The 11,784-nt window shown below is 40.2% G+C and overlaps 1 long non-coding RNA gene across 1 annotated transcript; it reads left to right on the forward strand.

Moving 5' to 3' along the window:
- The first annotated feature begins 2,734 nt into the window (after positions 1-2,734).
- Positions 2,735-10,162, forward strand: LOC307255877. The gene is made up of 3 exons (XR_013845044.1): positions 2,735-3,109; positions 9,858-9,934; positions 10,024-10,162. It is a non-coding gene; the product is annotated as an uncharacterized lncRNA (long non-coding RNA).
- Positions 10,163-11,784: the final 1,622 nt, after the last annotated feature.

The following is an 11,784-nucleotide window of genomic DNA, read 5'->3' on the forward strand; positions in this document are numbered from 1 at the left end:
ATCCAGAGTGTTGATCCAGAGTGTTGATTGTTACCTGACCAGGACTAAGAATCTCCACTGCCTTCTTCACCTCATTCAAAAATGGCGAATCATGGCGACAAGATTTGGCTTGGTCATAGAAAAGGGGAATTAGAGAAGTGAATGTGACACTGTTCTTTGGTATTGCATTTGGTAGTTGAAGGCATGCGTGGTATGCAGCCCATGAGATGGGTTCATCCCCTTGGAGGGTGTCAGCGGCCAGCACAGTTTTCATCTGCTCGAGCCACTTGTGAAATAAAAAAGTGCAGTGGGTGATGCTGTATTTATTCATTAGGGCTGAAGTAGTTTCATTAGTGTGATAGTAGTCCTTGTGTTTAACGGGCACAAGCATACTAGTAAAATGTAACATACCTGTATTCTTTCTGCATGGCTTGAGGCATCAGCTGACAGTGTACTTTGTTGGGACCCTCAACCTTTGGTATAGGAGGATCCTTTCTGAGCAGAGCAACAGGGGGCACATTGGTGTAAGTGTCTGGCAGTTGAGATGCCTTTCTCTTGGGACCTCTCTGAGTGTTGTCTGGATTGGCAGCAATATTCCGCTGAATCCCAGTGAAAGTGTTGCTTGGATGTTGGAAGAGGGAAATCCCAGTTCCATGGAACGAGTCGTGTGCACTATAAGAACTGCGATTGTGGTCAATATTGTCCACTGCAGCAGTTGTAAACAAGCCACCCTTAAGTTGAGGACGACAGACAACGTTTTCCACCTCATAATGATTACAGATCATGTTTCCAAGTTCTGTGGAGATGTCTACATTGTTCTTGTGCTTTAGTATGATTGTTGTATAACATAGACATACCATGTAGAACACCATTTTAAACCCCTGTTTGCAAAACCATTCAGCTAATATAGACAGTGTGAGATCAACTGTGAAGATCCCTCTCCATTGATGGCGAGCGTCCCAGTGTGATCCTTCCAGGACGAGGAACCGACCCATGAAATACTCAACATGTGGTAGGGCCGTACCAGTCGCCAGGATACACACATCCATTTGACTACTTCACACATCCTTTCCAATAACTGTCACAGGACCAGTACAGACATTTTAACGGAGAACCACTGACAGTGGATTGATTAACCGGAAGTGATCACAAAACAGACCGACTAAAAGGACTATTGACAACATTCATTTATTTTGAATTGCCCATATTTTCTATGTTCAAATGATGAATATGCATATGTGTTTTGGGTGTTACCTACAACTTTATGAGTAAAAGGTACTGCTTGCAACTTACCTTGCCTGGTACTTTCATTGTGGTAATTGTTTATATCACTTTGCTCCTTCGGAACCTAGAGTAATGTTGACTTACTCAGAGTGGGTTACACGGATAAAATAGCAATTACACCTATCAAACAGGCTAAACCGATGTATTGGTCAGGCTTTGAAATAGATATTTACTTGTAAGCATATAAGGTCAGCACACAACTCATGAACTGATTCTGTATTTCATGAAAATATGCATAACTCCGCTACTATTTGAAGGTTTTACCATAATTTTGTTCCCTGAATGCCAGATATATGAAGTTGGGTACTTTCTAGCATGTTTGAAATAGCACCACTGCCTTTTTCATCCTTGAAAATGTAGGATTAGACACCATAATCAAGATCCTAGGTGCTCTACAACCCAAGCTACTGATACTATAACAGCAAATGGCGGCCCTTTTTTAAAATGATTGCCATAGCAACCATAGGATAAATTGGCGATGGCCCTATAGCCAAAAATCTTCCTTAGGGCATGCTCTAACAGTGTGCCAGAGCTCATGTTTGTATCAAAAAAAGCAAAATGCATTCAGATATCTGCTGGACTAATAGGGCTCCCTATTTGTCCATTCTATCCACTCAATTCTATTTTGAAGACTTGTACTGGTTGCACAAGTCTAATTTAAGGCTCATAATCACCTCTCACAAATAAATAGTATGGGTATATTATACATTTTCTGAATCATCAGAGTGCCTTGAGTACTGAAGTTGTTGAGTTGTGTGTCCCTGGTGTTCTTTCATTCAACAGGAATAAAAGAAGGCATACAGTTTAGGCGGAACTTGTGAAAAAACGTGTTATAATTCTGGTTTAAAGAAGTCATGTGACCTCTGTGTTTGTCAGACAGACCCAGTACTGGGCTTAAATGAAAGCCTTAAAGGTCCCCTTTCCAGTGATACCAAGCATCATATTACAGAATATGTACAATATCCCTACCATGAGCCTAAACCAGATATACACTGGATTCCAAAAACGCAATTTATCTTAGGGGGTTAGTAACTTCATACGCTGAAAAAAGTGATTTCGCTACCAATCCGTTACTGCTATCGTGATTTTTCTAGTACTAAGGGTTTATACCTTGACAAAAATCAGTATGCGCCTTTGTCCCCAAAATGATACCGATGGCCCAAATTTGGGGCCCTGGCTCATGGACTATGTGGGTTTTTTTGCAGGTAGATTTGCACCAAGTCCCAGGTGGTAAATGTGGTGCAAAAGTGTTTCGTATGCGTAGAACAGATTTGTATCCGTAGAAGGTGGGCGGGACAACATTGTCGCATCATCCAATGAAAGCGCCGGTTGGGACCCGTGACGTCAGCATGTGAACAAACGGAGGAAAAGCCTTTTTCCTTCGTCCCTTTTCACCAGAAATTGTAGGAAATTACTAAATGAGCAACAACAACTATCAAACTAATGCGAAGTAGTAGGTAGTAGTGAATTGAACTCTTTTTCTGTAGTTTTACATTGCATTTTTTAAGTAATGGAGAATTACATTATATGTACTCCAGCCTTTGAGGAAAAGTAGTGCAAGGTGTCTGTAACAGTAAATAAGCCGCGTTAGCTAGCTTTGAGGTGGTTTCCCGATCATTTTAGACAGGACAGGAGGCTTATTATGTGACACGGTGAAGTTGAGGAGGGGATACCCATTAAACACCAGGACCTGCGGTGGTTTAATAAACAATTGAGCTGCTTCACAATCTCTGTCCGGAGCCGCAGCAGTGTCTGGACTGACGGTCACGGACACACGGTCGGACACAGACCTAGGGTTTAGCTAGAGCCTACAGGACACGGAGCCATCCCACGGAAACTATGAACTGTAAGTCTGGTTTTCTTATGTTTTTAAACTTCAAAGTTGGTCGGTATAATACGTTCAATGATGAGAAGCAACGTGTGGTTATAATGTATTGCAGGCAGCATAGCTAACCACTAGCTAACAAGTCATAATGGGTATAACAGCTAATGTTCGTTAGCATATTCTTTTAAAGGATGTACCGTTTTTTAAGGCATTTGGTCACTTCTAAGGATGTTAATAATTAACCGTTAACGTAAAATAAGAAGGCTGACCAATGAATCCTTCCGTTAATCAGTTAAAATACTGCCCTACAAAGGCAAAAGACCTTAACTCACCAGAGTGTAGAACTGAGAAAAATGAGTTCAAAGTTATTTTGCTGTCCTGCCAAATCAGTTGTAGGTAGATTATTGAAAATTTGGCATGTTATAGTATGAAAGGGAAGTTGTTTATCCCCCAAAAAATCTAAGATTTTAACTTGACCTTTGACCCTTATTCGGAAGTTACTGTATTCTGCCTTTGTATTATCTACAAAAAAAATAATGAGTTTACAAAGGCAAAAGACCTTAACTTCTATTCTATTGACAATTTGGATTTGAATCACTCTATATCAGCTTTTCCTGTGACAACAATAATAGCCTTAAAATAACATTTAGTGAGTTTTATCTATTTAGGCATATTACTACATAATTTGAATAAAAAAATAAATAAAATGAGAATTTTAAGGCGAGACACCCCAGGCGAATAGGATAAAAATGTTAATGTAGATATCATCATGATACTTTGCCAGTTGATTACTGACATTAAAACAATTATCTTTTATATTACATTTTTTCTTTAATCTCTTAATAAACGTGCAAATATGGCAATATGTAACCAATTATGGGTAATATGTGTTTTTTTTCCCAAACAAAAATCTAAATGTTGGATAAAGCCAGAGTTCAAATCTTTTACCACATATTAGTTTCTAAAGTTTTTACACAACAGATTTGGATACAGGCTTTTTTCATTTAATAAATAAAAAAAGGTACATAATAATGTACATGTCTTCAAAATGCTTTTCCAGCATTTTTCTTTTTATCATAAATCAGACATTAAACAATAGCCTATATTAACAAATCCTTGTGACAAAACCTTGTGTATTAAGGGCTTTGACCTTTTATGGGTGTCACTTTAAGAGCAGTTGCTCTCGTTTTATAGTACGTCACGAGTGAGCTTAGTTTTGTTTTCTGCCGTGTGTGTCCATGGTGTGTCCAAGTGAGAGCTTCATGTCAGCGTGCACCAGCTGGCTCAACTTATATCTGGCTGTTTCCCGTGTTCCTGTGAATATTCCGGGTATTAAGTTATTGATAAAGTAAGTACCTGCTGCTTTGTTTTCTTTATTGTGAGTTTCATCACACATTTGTGTGTGCCAGTTTGATGTTAAATGTCCTTGGTTTTAAGCTAAGTTAAAGCGGCGCTGTTTAGGTTGCTATGGTATTTAATTGATAGCTTTCCATGTGAGAGGGAAATGTCCGGCACATGCAATGTAACCATTCTGACCTGCAGGCGGCCCGATTGGCTTTGCCTTTTGCGTGATCTGCTCTTATTCATGTAGTTTTCGTTTAATTTGTCTGAGTGCAATAACCTATGGCAATAACCTGTATGTTACTTTAGGTTATTTCTTCTGTATAGTATGAATGCATAGCTCTGTTTGAGTTATTTATATAGACCTAATATATAATTACCTGAGTACAGTGTTATCTAGCCTTTCATTTTAAAAACCTTATTGTTGTACTTAGTTGGGATAATATAACACTTTAACGTAACCTTCCATCTATATTTCTTACATTTGTAAGATTGGATGTCAGTAATATGTCCTCTATATGCCATTCATAATTTTTTGATAACACTTATTGGAATATGGTTGTGTTGGATGACATTATCTGCATTTTTCTAGATTCGATGAAAAAACACTGCATTAATACATTTTTGATGCAATAGAAATGTATTTATTTACAATAGAAATGTATTTATTTATTTATTTTTTCTTTCTTTATTACAGAGAGAGAGAGAGAGAGAGAGAGAGAGAGAAAGTGTGAGAGAGAGAGAGAGACTACTCTTCATACTCTTCATTGAGGCCTCTGACAGCCAACGAGCTCCAGAATGCTCTTCTCGTTGGCGGCATGAGTGGGACGAGATTCTTCAGTATCTCCGTCTTCTTGGCCTCCTCTACACCCCAGTCTTGTGGCCTCAAGGTGGCTGGTACGAAGGACCCGAACTTCTTCTGGAGGAAGTCCAGCTCAGTGAAGTCCTCCTCCCCATGGGATTTCTTCACAAACATGGACATTGACCCACGTCTCATTTGAATTACTTTCAATTCAGCCAGTCTTGGCATCTTCTTAACCTTGGCTGCAGAATGGCCATCGATCCAGGCCATGATCATTTCGTTCTTCAATTCCACCACCTCCACTTTCCTGGAATTAGAATTTGCGACCACTGAGAGAAAGTCTGCAAAATCGAAGACTACCCCTCCTGGTCTGCGCCGCATCTCTTGTTCCACGCCATGGTGGAAGCTGTCGGCACTCATAAATGTGTGCCCAGGCTCAAAAAATTTCAGGGTCACGTCATGGGCAGATATTGTGTCCGAGTTGACCAGTGTGACCAGGGATGACAGCAGACACCAGTTTTTATTTTGGGCACTACAGTTGTCCACCCAGTACACGACATGTTTCATGTCCCGCTCCTTCTGTAATGCCGCCACATATGCTGAGGTTACCTCTTTGGCACTTCGCCCCGCAACACCCTCATGCCAGACAACAGAGATGGTTTTGTTTTTGGTCTTCATGGCTCCAACTGCAGCAAACGTTTCGTGATATGTAGAGATGCGTCGGGTGAAAACCGCTGACTTCACCCCAGGCATACGCGGGAGCATAATAACTTTTTGAAGGTCGACACTTCTGACTGCCGTATTTTCAGGCCATTCCCTCTCTGCATCTGCCCTGTAATGCAGCCTGGTTTCAACAGCAGCTGATTTGTGCAGGCGCCACCTCTCGCACTGAGGGCAATCATCTGCAGTCTCCCCCTGATGATCAGCCCAGTGCTGATCCTGGAGCAGACAGTGCTCGCACTCCTCCTCTCCAAGCTTGGCAAAGCTTATGTTTGCTGACTTTACTGCCTTACGGTATGTCTCGTAAGAGCAGTGGTTCCCCTTGTGGATGAAGTCAGCAAACATAAGCTTCACGGTGACATCGCTCGGGAGATAGCGACGGCGTGGAGCATGTTCCCTCCGGTAGTGGCTGATAGACGGATGGAATGACTCTATGTGGTCTCTCAACGGCTTGAGGTCCAGCTTGTTGGCAGGCTCATGTTTTCCTCTTTTGTCGTTAGGTGGAGCTAGAGCAGTCGTTTTATCTTTGCCCATCACTGACAGAACCAGGCTATCGTTTGTTGGGTGATAGCCTAGCGTGGAAAGAAAAAAGAGCTTGCACACTTGCAGCGGGGTCTTGTGTGCATCCTGCAGCCTGTAAACAAAAGACCTGCTCCGCCGACTGGGATTGGCTCCGACCTTTGCCTTTGGAATCTGATTAACAGAATGAAACATAAAGGCTCGTTTCTGTCCATAATTCATCTTCCAATACTCGTTCCAAATTTCTTCCCGCCTGCCTTCAGAAAATTTTCCTGAGCACTGCCTGCGGCACTTGCTCCCACATGGTCCCCTCATTGGAGGTCGATTAGTAGGCTCTGATGGAGGAGCAGGAGTGTTCTCTGGGGCAGCGGCTGGTGTCGCTTGTGGAAGAACTGGTTCTGGTATTGTGACGTTGGCAATCACTGGCTCAATTGCCGACTCAACCGGAACAAGGACCTGCTCCAGTGCAGTCAGAGAGGCAGGCTCCGGTATCATGGGTTGCAAAGGAGTGGTGTCTGGTATGCTTGTGAACAGGTCATCTGCTCCACAAAATAATTCATCCGGGAGGTCAAGATAACTGTGGAGAACTGTCCACTCATTTGCTTCTAGTTTTGCAGGGGGCATGCATTCAGTTGGCTGAATTGCTCCAGGAATAGAAGAAACTGAAAAGTATAAAAGAAAATAAATTAGACACAGCAACTAATAATGAATATTAGTATATATACAAATCTAATCCATTTTGTTTAGAAGCACATGGGTCATTCTTCAACTAGAGGCCATACAATTTTAAAAACTATTAAAAAGAAATATGTTATTGTGTTTATTATTTGTGATTTTTACTTAAACATATGTGTTGTAATGGTAATGACTGTGATGTGACAAAAAGTAATGTTGAATAATGTATATATGAATGAGCTAATAACCCTTTTTTAACTCTTTAATTTGATATGCATATGTTTCAGTGATATAATGCCTATACACATATATAAAACATGAGGAAATGACTGTTGTGGAAATTACATTTTGTCACACTTCTTAACCCTCGTAATGTCCTCATGACTGATACACCCTTTGTCCTCTGGTGTCATTAACTCCACCCGGTTTGGTGTTTTTTTAAAGCCTATAAAGTATAAATGAAATTGTCAATTTTGAGTTACACGTTTAGTCTGACTTCAGTTCAACCAACTAACACAAATGTTTCCCTTAGTTTTGGAATGTAGGGCCTAAATGTACCATGTTTTTATTTAGACACTCAAGTTGCAGGCAGACAGGTAATTATGGGGTGATCCTGGCAGATGCATGCATTACATTTTTGTTGAATGTGGTTCAAAATAAATGAGCTCACAAGCTTCTTAAGTAAAGCCTACTGCTTCCTCATCATGCTCCCTGTCTCACTGAGACTAAAATTTGAAATGGCTAAAAGTCTGCAAGAAAGGATTGTGTTTTGTTTCCTTAACCATTGCTTGCCACATCACAGGCACAGGTGTGTGTGTGTGTGTGTGTGTGTGTGTGTGGGTGGGGGGGGGGAGGGGGGTGGGGGCTGCTGCTGCTCAGGTGCGTGCGTGTGTGTGTGTGCGTGTGCGAGCGCACATTTCTGCAAAAATGCCCAGACTATTAGGCTAACTCAACGCTACGAGGCACTGTTTGTTTGCTACTTTTACTTTGATTGCCATAAACAGGCTACATATGTTTTAAAGTCGTTCAGCAAGTGCCGTGAGACCCAAATCACTTTATGGCATCTAATCACTTTATGGCACTACACCGGACGCAGGCAGCGAATCGTCTAATAGCCTACTGATGATAACTTTTTATGGATTAAGACAATGGATTTGTTTCCTCAATGGATGTTTTTTTTTACATGGATTTTGACCAGATTTCAAGAAAAGGTGAGGTGCGATATAAATTCTATCTGCTGGGTTGGTTTGTTTGTTTTCGTTCAGGCTATTTTCTCCGAGCCGGGAGGCGTGTCGCCAGGCGGCAGGCGCCCCCAACTCGCTTGCGTTGTTTTCTGTCAATGAGTGGACTGGACTGTCATTGCCGGCAGCTAGCTCTAAACTGTATGGCCCGTGAAAATGTGTCCTTCCTAACTATATAGTATTCAGTCTTTGATTTGCAGCTGGCAAGCCATCTAACGTGTTCCCTTATATGATACATGTGTTGTGTTTTTACAAGTAATAGCTAGTCAACTTGTTTGCATCGATAGCTAGCTAACAGGGCTACTAGCTGAATTTCACAAAACCTGAAGTACATTGTAGGCTATATCTAATGCATCTCCCCCGTACATCTTCATCATCCTTACCTGGATCTTGGTGTTTACGTTTCAAAGCCATCTCCACCATCAGTTTCCCTCGAGAACAGGCCATTCTTATTGTTGTTGTTATAAACAAACAATCAGACAAACAGTTTTCTTTATACTTTATTGAAGTTAGGGTTTGTGACAGAAGTGCTTCAATTACATACAATATATAGGCAATAGAACACCGTAACTCAAGCGCGGCAAACAGTAAGTGACTGGAAACACACATGAAAAACAAAGGCAGAGTGCCGTAACTCAGCAGTAACTTCATTCTAACGTTCGAAACAAAGGCAGAAGACCGTAACTGATGTTACGGTCTTCTGCCTTGGCTTTCCCTCTGCTTTTGGAAGATACGGCAAAAACAGCATCTTAGTTTGATAAGAAAACAACAAAATTGAGTCATGATTTTTGTTCACATGATAAAACTGATGACCATTGTTACAAAAATGACAAAAACTCATTTTTGAAAAAATTGAAGTTACGGTCTTTTGCCTTTGCACGGCAGAATAATCCCGGCGCTAGCCAGGGAAATATGAGTCAGCTGAATACTGGAGTCTTGTTGCTATAATAATAATCAGCGTGTCTGTATGTCTGCTTTTCTAGGACATCGGCACCTTCATACATAGCCTACTAGTTTTACATCAGGATGTAATGTTAGCATGTGTCGACCTCATATAGAGCGTTTTCTGTCTTAATAGTGGCTATGAAGATCCAAATAAACACATGTGAGCAGTATACTATTCTGCTCAGCCCGTCTCAACATCATGTTGCTGTTTCTGAATAAAAACAGGTAGACAAGCGTCCCATTATGCAAAGGATTTTTTTTTTAATTGTGCAGCTCCATCGTGTTTAAATCATATTTTATATCTGTTTTTCCAGCCTGAAAAAAAACATTTACAACTAATTTTAAAAGTCACTAATGACAAGATACCCCCCACGAAGAGAATGAATTGCAGGGCTGTTATAATAAACTATATTGATTAGTTTTTAGCTTTGTGTTCTTCATCAACTCGAACCTACATGTATTTTATTTATTTTATAAATCTTAACATTATCTTAACATCTGAATGGCACAATCTGCTTTTCCACAGACTCATCTTGGCTGTCCTGCACAAGGCCTGCACAAGTGTCTGGGATTTCCATCCTGTCAGGGAGAAGCCATTGTACAGTGAGCAGCTACAGTCAGTCCTAACTATTATCCGTCATGTGTTTACTATAACATCACTAATGGGATCTAACAATTGTTTCCGTCCCCAGTGTATGCATTGCTGAGGGAAGGACACTCCAGATAACTGAAGACTTCACTGCTCCTGCTGCCTTGAGAAGATCTCCGAAGATGGAGCAGCGTGGAACTCACCTGGCAGTCACAGCACATCAGTCTGACTCTACACTCTACACACAATTTGTTTTCAATTTTTAGATTGTGATTATTATAAATCTAGACAAAGTCAGATCATACTCAATTCATAATCATATTGATTGCAGGAAATGAGGTGACATACTCAGTCATGTTTATTTGTTTGACATATTAAAAAGGTAGGGGAGATTTTGATTAAATATGGTAAACAGTTGGGCTACAGACCAAGGACTAAGTTACTAGTTTTATGTTTTGTTTAATAAAGTCTTGTTCCGGCACATGCCAGAGCATTTTGGGTATTTTGTTCATTTTCTCTTAATAAAATAATGCCATACACAACTTTACTTGGAGGTATGCAATTGTGAGTGCATTATAGTTTTAAACTGGTTGATTTGTATTTTTCATTTTGACCGTATGTATATGTTTAGTAAATCCACAAATATTTTAAAAAGTCCAAATCTTGTGATTTGTTTGTGGGGTAAGCTTTTACTATACATTTGTACTGATTGTGCTTTGATGTGATAACTGCAAATCATAAATATAATTGATATAGGGCATTTATTAGTCTTGCTTTAGCAGCATGCAGACCTACTTATTAATGCAGCACGTGATCTGAATGAACATGTTCTAAACTGCATAAAATGTTATGGTGTGACACTTTGTGATTGTGATTAATTAAAGTAATCACTGAAATGAGGTTATATGAAGCTTTGTACCCTGTTCTTCTGGACACGTCACATGAGGTAAGGTGTATAGCAGAACTGTCTGGGGATAAGCACACAGTTAAACCTGATCATCTAATTATCAGTTTGTGATACAAGTAGTGATAATTTCACATGGAAAATGTGAGATAGAGGAACAATTATTCCAATTCAGTTTTAATGTGTCCTCTATACTTTTCTATTGCCTTGTAGAGTAGGTTACTTATTCACTTCACTATTCACACGTTTAAATTAATTAAGCTTACTACATTTAGAAGACTAAGTGTATGATTTATAAGCATATTTCTGGATTTAGATACATGCTGAATACTCTGCAGCAAGATATGTAGGCCTACTTTATTTACTTTGGTCCTCAATGCCTGCAACGTCCTCCTCACCCCCTGCGTGTGGTGTGTTTTAACTTTTAACCATAGATAGTTTTAACAGCCAGGAGCCTTGACAGCGGCTGCGGGACAATAAACTATTGTCGATAGTTAACCTGCTATCGGTGTATGAATGTGTGTGAATGGTAACGTGTAAATGGGAACAGGTCTCCCTTGCAAAAGAGTCTTCGGACTCAATGGGATATACCTGTATAAATAAAGGTTAAAAAAATATATAATGGAAATTCATTCTCTATTTAATAAAACTACTTTTATTAAAATGTAAAGGTTTTAAAGAGAAAAACAGCAGGTTTAAACAGTTACACCAGTGCCAATCACACAGCAGACGTTAACTGACGTCGACGCTGGCCCTTATATCTGCTAAAGTAAACTTGTTTATGACTTTCACTACTGGCATAAGGCTCCGCTGTAGTTCCCTCTTATTCAATTCCCTTATTATTACATTTCCTACATTTTCTGGTGAAAAGAGACGACAATGGACCAGCCATGGACATATGAGGGAGACGAAGGAAACAGGCTTTCCCTCAGTCTGTTTAAATGCTGACGTCACAGGTCC

Source organism: Ammodytes marinus (genome assembly GCF_949987685.1).
Source record: "Ammodytes marinus genome assembly, chromosome: 1".
NCBI classification, from domain to species: Eukaryota; Metazoa; Chordata; class Actinopteri; order Uranoscopiformes; family Ammodytidae; genus Ammodytes; species Ammodytes marinus.